Genomic DNA, 6983 nt, shown 5'->3' with positions numbered 1-6983 from the left:
ATTCGCCCGATATCACCTGTAAATCGCGATTTCCCATCGCGACGCTCCGTTCGCCAATAACGTACTCGAAATATTCTCTCAATGTGGAAAAAAGTATGCGCGATTATTTATCCCGTTGCGGTGCAAAGCAAGCCTTATTTTTTTCAATTAAAAACGTAATAAAAATTAAAAAATAATAATAAGAGAAATAGGATCGTAACGATATACAATCAATTAGAATCAAAAGCCATGCGATCCAAGCTTAGGTCTTTGACAGCCTTATATTAGTTACTGTATACATATATGTCTATATATATACATATAATTTTTCCAACAAACTGCGCGCCGAGTAATTTGTCGGACTTAAAACACAGTAATTGTTTATAGAATTAAAAACCCTTCCCTCCCCGGAATTAAATCGACTCGATTTAATTATCTAAAAACTGTAAAGAAAATTTATTGCGAAAAATATTACCTCAGCCAGGGTTCGAACCTGGAACCTCCCTCATTCCGTGTAGGGCGTCGTACCAATTCGACCACCGAGGCATGTGGTAATATTTATCGCAATAGCCGGTTAATAATAGTTTGAAACGTCTTTCTCAGGCGACGTGAATAATAATAAGAGAAATAGGATCGTAACGATATACAATCAATTAGAATTTTCTTTACAGTTTTTAGATAATTAAATCGAGTCGATTTAATTCCGGGGAGGGAAGGGTTTTTAATTCTATAAACAATTACTGTGTTTTAAGTCCGACAAATAATCGGCGCGCAGTTTGTTGAAAAAATTATATGTATATATATATAGACATATATGTATACAGTAACTAATATAAGGCTGTCAAAGATCTAAGCTTGGATCGCATGGCTTTTGATTCTAATTGATTAAAAAATAAATTAAAGGGCTTAGAGACGCAACTGGGTGTTAGTGTCGATATTCACGTGTATTCAATAGAGTTACAAACGTTTGAGTCTGCATTCAGACCATCCTCAGTGTAAGTTTGAACAACTGAATAAAAAATAAACGGCAATTAACTTACAATGGTACGCAAAACGCATTATTCATTGTCCAATGTATACGTAATTTAATGTATACATTTTATTTATTTGTTCAAATCTACACCGAGGATGGTCTGAATACAGACTGAAATTCTATTAAACTCTATTTGTAACTCTATTAAATTTAATACACGTGAATATCGACGCCAACACCTAGCTGTGGCTCTAAGCCCTTCAATTAATTTATTGATTTTTAATCTTTGTGCCTCTTTATATTTATAACAAAAGTTCATTGATTACTCGCGTATACAATCAAATAGTCTCGCTATTTGCAAGAGGTCACGAACAGTTGGGGCGACGGGGCTTTCGTGCTAAAGGAATGGCACACGTTTGGTGAGCTCGAACACGCGATTTATATCGGATATCGGACATCTTGTACGGTTTAGCTACTAAAAGAATAGCTCAAAGCACTCGGAAGTCCAGAGCACTGGAAATCAATAATTGATAAGAGGAACGATTCTTCTTGTCTAGCGAGTGTGGACAGCAATTCCCGCTCCGCCGAGAGTGGATTTATACTGTTCCTTAAAGCTCGGCCCCTTGCGCGAGGCGAAAATCGAAAGCAGCAGTGGGTTCTGTTAAGACCCGTAATAATAGTACACTCTATACACATGTACGATTTAATATTCTAACGCATATGGTGTCTGTGAAACGACGCTCGTGTCACGACGTTTCGGGAAATAATTGCAAATATGAGCGGCGGGAATTGTAGGCGATTACGACGCCGCAATAATAATAAATGAAATTAAGACAATCGAGACTCCGTCGGGGGATTTCGAATCCGCGCGATTAACGAGCGGTGTCGGTGTAGCGATGTAAATTTTGGGAATTCATCCATCGCGGCCGTGTTCCATATAAAACGTCCGTAAACTGACAGGTAGCACACGGCGGCCGCGCGTGCTTTTATCGACGGGATTCGTAAACGGGTTACTCCGCGGACGCATTGATGAAACAACCAATTATTCTCCTCGATGCACCCCCGGAGACAATTGAGTTTATGCGGCCGATCATATTTTCGTTCCTGTCCGCGGGGACAGGACGTATAAGCTTTTTAACAGATTTGTCAATCGCATTCATGTAAAATCATCCGGCCGACGATAATCCCGGCCCATTGTGAGAGCTCATCAGCGGAATGCATCTCGTTCGCATTAGCCCCCGGCGCGGTGGCGCGGCTGCGGCCCCTTTTCAACCGCCCGCTAACCTGCAGCATTGTTTTTACTTCTGCTTTTAATTAGCCGCTCGCGAGCGTTCAAGTGCCTCAATGGTTTTAGCCAACTTTCACAGCCGCTGGAATCTGAATAAATCCCTTTTATACGCCGCATAATGCTGACGGATTAGCGCAGCGGTATAGTTCGCTGAATAATGCGAGCGGATAACGAGAATATTTCTTCATTAATATCAATCAAAAATCAACTCACAATAGTTGTGGAACGTACGGACGGTTGGAAAAAGTACAAATATACATTTTTTTTCTCACTCGTCGATAGACAATTAAATAACCTCGTACGACAATCGTAAATTATTCTTTATTTAATTTAACGCATCCGTCGTAAGATTGAAACGCGGCTGAACAAAAATTCAAGCTAAACTGGTTGCGGCATTAAGAGAACACGATGGAAGTACATCTGCTATATATCACTTTAAATCTCACTTCGACGCCGGGCGATATAAGTTCGTATATTCGGAGTTTCCCCGCGGCACAATTGGGAACCGCCCGCCGCCGCTGGGAAACTTCGAACTCGTAACAGTTTTACCTTTCGCGGCTATACGCGAATAAGGGGGAATGAGTAAGAGCTGCGACACGGAGGATCGAAGTCGAGCGCTCAACTTGATTTATAGCGCACCGGGACAACTAGCACCCCTCCATCGCGCAATTGCATAAAAGCGTGCTGCCAGGTAATGCAAAGAATAATAGAGAAAAGGATATTTATCCCCCGGACACTTGAGGCTAAATTTTTGATAACTTGTTGAAGGGAAATTCGTATTGTGCTGGTATCGCGCATCTGTTAATCGCGACGCGGTTAGGTAAAGACACCGTAGTCGCGCGGCGAGAAAAAATACCAGCCGAACTTGGGGGCAACTTTAATCGATCATAATGAATGCTCGTCCGCCGGCGTCCTCATAGCCGGAGGCACGCCGCCGCCGCCCGCATTCAGGAACTTCAGAGGCTCTTCAGTCGTTAACGGAGTTTCGCCTTAACGACTGGCCGCTTCGATAAATTTCAATCCGCCTCCTCAGCCACCCAACCCACTCCTTCCCCTCTCCCTTAGTCCTAGGTCCTTATCCAGCGGCGCGCGCGCGCGCGAGCGAGCACGCTTTCCAAGACTCCTACGACGACCCTGGGATGCGCTGTGCAAATATGACCCAAGTTGACCCCGGGACGAAGAACTCCGGCAGAAAGCACTCGCGCGGCCCCCTCCTAAGCACCCCCGGACGCAAGCACAGCCACCGAGAGTTTGTCTTTGGTATTAACGGGTTTTGGTATAGAGGCTCGGGAGCTGCAAGAGCGAGCGAGCAAGCGCGCGCAAGCGGAGCGCACAGCTTTAGTACCATAAATTCTCGAGTACACGCGCGGACTCGCCGCCGCCGTTAATATCGCCCGCGGGAAAGCGGTTTATGGGAACCACCGTCTAAACCTGCCCACCCCTTTGTTGTATTTACTCCGTATTTACTCCTTTTTCCGGATCGGCTCGGAAGATATCGCGCGCGGGCTGCCGCCTAGGTAGGTGGATCCCGGGGAAATAGTATTAAATCTTGATAGCGACGAGGTGCACCCTTCGCCTTATTTTAACGTGCGTTTGGATGCTGTGACGGACGGACCGCGACAAGCGCGGTGATCGATCAATCGTCGACGTGGGGTGAATTAGTATTTTCGATCTCGCGCGCAGCTCGTGCCCTACTCCTTGATATTGACGCGTTGGGAATACGCGGTAAGGCAGGAATGACGGGATATTGAGAGATATTACGAGATACTTTATCAAAAGGCGTTGGATGTTGAAGGGAATGCATCTAATTTCGTAAATCAAACGAATCTACCAGACTGAACGCTACTAGTACTGGAAACTAATACATAAATATAATATGTAATATTATAAATATAATACATTTATAGAATATTGGCTGCTTTATAGAACATTTCATAACATATATATTGTAATATAAAGTAAATATATTTGTACTACGATATTATAAACTCTAGAGAATCCACCGGCAATTTCCTTGTATTTCTTTCCAACGTAATTTGTGGAAGCTTGCCAGTTATCCCGGTTATGTGTCACTAACGTTAGTTATGTCAGCCAGTAGTTACGTCCGGCTTTGGTCAGACCGTTCCATTCCACCAGTGCGCAGCGCCTTTAAAACGCGAATGGCGCAGATTACCGTCGGGCAAGGTTGTAAATTGAAAGGAAAATCGCTTCTTGAGAGAGCTCACGAACGTCCGCGCGCGACTTCCACGACGCCCGGGGCGCGAAGAATAAATTCCGCGAAGAATGTTTCCCGTTAAGTTTCCGGCGGAGCAATATCGACGCTATTTATCGTTGTCCCCTTCCCCTTCCCTCCCCCCGGCATAATTGCCGCTTACGTAAATTTGCGTACAACTGGAAATGCGAATTTACTGATTTTATATTTCTTCGGCTTTAATTAACAGCCGCTACTCTCCTCGTTGCGTCGTGCAGAAAAGCCGCTTTGTGAGTCCGGGAAATATAGCGGCGCGCGCGCGCGCCGCTTATAAATACATTTTAAACCGGAAATTGAAAGGAAAAGCGGCGCGCGCTATGGGTGAGGTGTACCGGCTGCCGTGGCGCTGCGGAAAATTTCCTGACACTGTCGGAAGGACAGAGAGGAATAGCCCGCGCCCTTTGATAGTTAGACGAGAACGGTTATCAAAATGCCAGAAATATAGCGGTTGTGCTGGGATAAAATGCGATTATTTCTCTGTTTTAACGTACAATAAATGAAATCAAATTCCGCACCGCAATCCAAATGTTGAAATCATCGCGCATAAAAGAGAACATCGCGGTCGCCGAAATGCGGACGCAGAAATATTTGTCAAAGCACCGAGGGGGGGGGGGGGGGCGGGGGAAATTGCAAAAATAGCGCAAATGCCGGGTAACGTAGGAAAAATTGCTACTTGGTAATGGTTCAAGAGCACTTGTTGAACTATCGGGAACCATCGTGACCTTCCACTCGAGGAAAACCAGAAAAGGGCTGACCACCCTTCACCGGTTGCGAGCAGCATTCGAGTAGCAAAACCCTTCAAAAATAGGTCGCACTTAAACGCGAAAATAACCCCTCCTCGATGGAATCGATGTACTCCCCGGCATCGCGAGTTTACGTCAGAGTGTTTATCCACCCGCCCTGCCGGGTGGCGAAAGAGAGAGAGAGACGAGAAGATTCAATTACCTCCTCGCAACAAATTGCAAAATGGTATAGCGTAAATTGAAGCAGGAGCAACGTGCCGGGCATTAAAGTTGGTCGCTCTCGATTTTGAAAAGCCTGCAAAAACCGTATTTGAGCCGACGAACGGTAAAAGAGTTATTTTTTCCCCCAGCGATATTCAATTATGAAAATTTGATAACTATCGGCTGAAAAAAAAAATCGCAGAGCGATTGTAGCGGCTCATATACACACAAAAGCCTTTCTATATATAAAATATATAGAAAGTCCCTTTGTGTGGCCAAAAATAATTTTCCTATCTTGTTTCTATGAAACTTGTTTTCCACAATTCTGTTGTGTAATTGTTTGTATCATCCCTCCTGCCTCCCGTAAATACATTAACTGTGCTGTGCATGACGGAATGTCCCATGCGGGACGTACAATGCCGACGCGCGAGAGGCATGATGGGAAGAGCGACGCTAAAAAATTATATTTTTCGATTAAATCGCAAGAACATTTCGAAATTTTTTCTCCCTCGATAAATAAAGACTCGAGGTACTGAAAGGATTAATATTTTTCTACACAATAGCTCGGAGTATCCCCTGCATAGCGGAGCGGGAATTGCGTTCCCGAGCGCGCGGGCATGGTACACGTGCGCGCTATTCGTCGCCGTCGCCGCCGCCGGGGCGACGACGGGTTGCGGAATAATAAAGATTTTGCGAATTTGATGTTTCAATTTGTCGGGGGCTCTCGCAGCGGGGGGGGGGCGGAGAAAGGGGAGGTGCGCGCGATCTCATCTTCGTTGTTAACCGGAGCGATGTCGAGCACGCCGGGCATAAATTGCGGGGAGACGAAAGCCGGGGCGCTTAATATCGCCCAGCACGTGGAAGCCGTTTACGGAAGCGCGGAGCGAAGCGGAGAGAAGCGCGTTCTTCACATCAAGGTACCTCTACGCTCTTCTATCCGTTGCCATAGGCTTCCCATATTCGCGCGCTGTTTAGCGTCGCTTAACAAGGCGTACTCCTCCGCACACCGACGACGAAGTGGGATAGTGCCTCTGAAACGCAATGTTGAAAATCAAGGGACAGGTATAACGCGCGTCGAAAGCGGCAGCGGCAGCGGCGGCGATCCAACGAAGCGTAAAGAAACTTTAGCGTCACTCGTCGCCGTTGCCGACGGCTTTACGCGAACGCCCGTGTTATTAATCGTTAATTTGAAAACGGCAAACGTCGCTTTGTAAGAGCGGGTTTTCTGCCAGCTTTTTGTCGTGTATTAAATATGCGATGCTAAACGCCGGGATCAAAAAGCATATAAATATAAAATAAATATACGCGAGAGATGCACGTTTTTAGTAGTACACGGCGTTAACGTGTATTCTTGGCGTTGCGCGTTGGAAAACTTCGTTACCTCGTCATTTAATCGTATCGCTTATTGAACCGCGAAGCGAATGCTTATTTATAACAACCGGAGGCGCTACGTGCCGCAACGTCGATCGATGTTGCCGCACGTCATACGGTGAAGGACGATTAAATCGTCGAAATTGATCGTCTAGCGGCCGTAGCGCGGTTAAAGAT

General features: G+C 45.6%; 1 non-coding gene across 1 annotated transcript; it reads right to left on the bottom strand.

The window, feature by feature from the left end:
* Window positions 1-451: 451 nt before the first annotated feature.
* Trnap-cgg lies at window positions 452-525 on the bottom strand. Its single transcript has one exon. It is a non-coding gene; the product is annotated as a tRNA-Pro (tRNA).
* Window positions 526-6983: the final 6458 nt, after the last annotated feature.

Source organism: Temnothorax curvispinosus, unplaced genomic scaffold (genome assembly GCF_003070985.1).
Source record: "Temnothorax curvispinosus isolate PA1 unplaced genomic scaffold, ASM307098v1 QBEX01015530.1, whole genome shotgun sequence".
NCBI classification, from domain to species: domain Eukaryota; kingdom Metazoa; phylum Arthropoda; class Insecta; order Hymenoptera; family Formicidae; genus Temnothorax; species Temnothorax curvispinosus.
The sequence above is the reverse complement of the archived record's forward strand: the minus strand, read 5'-3'. Positions and strand labels throughout refer to the sequence as shown.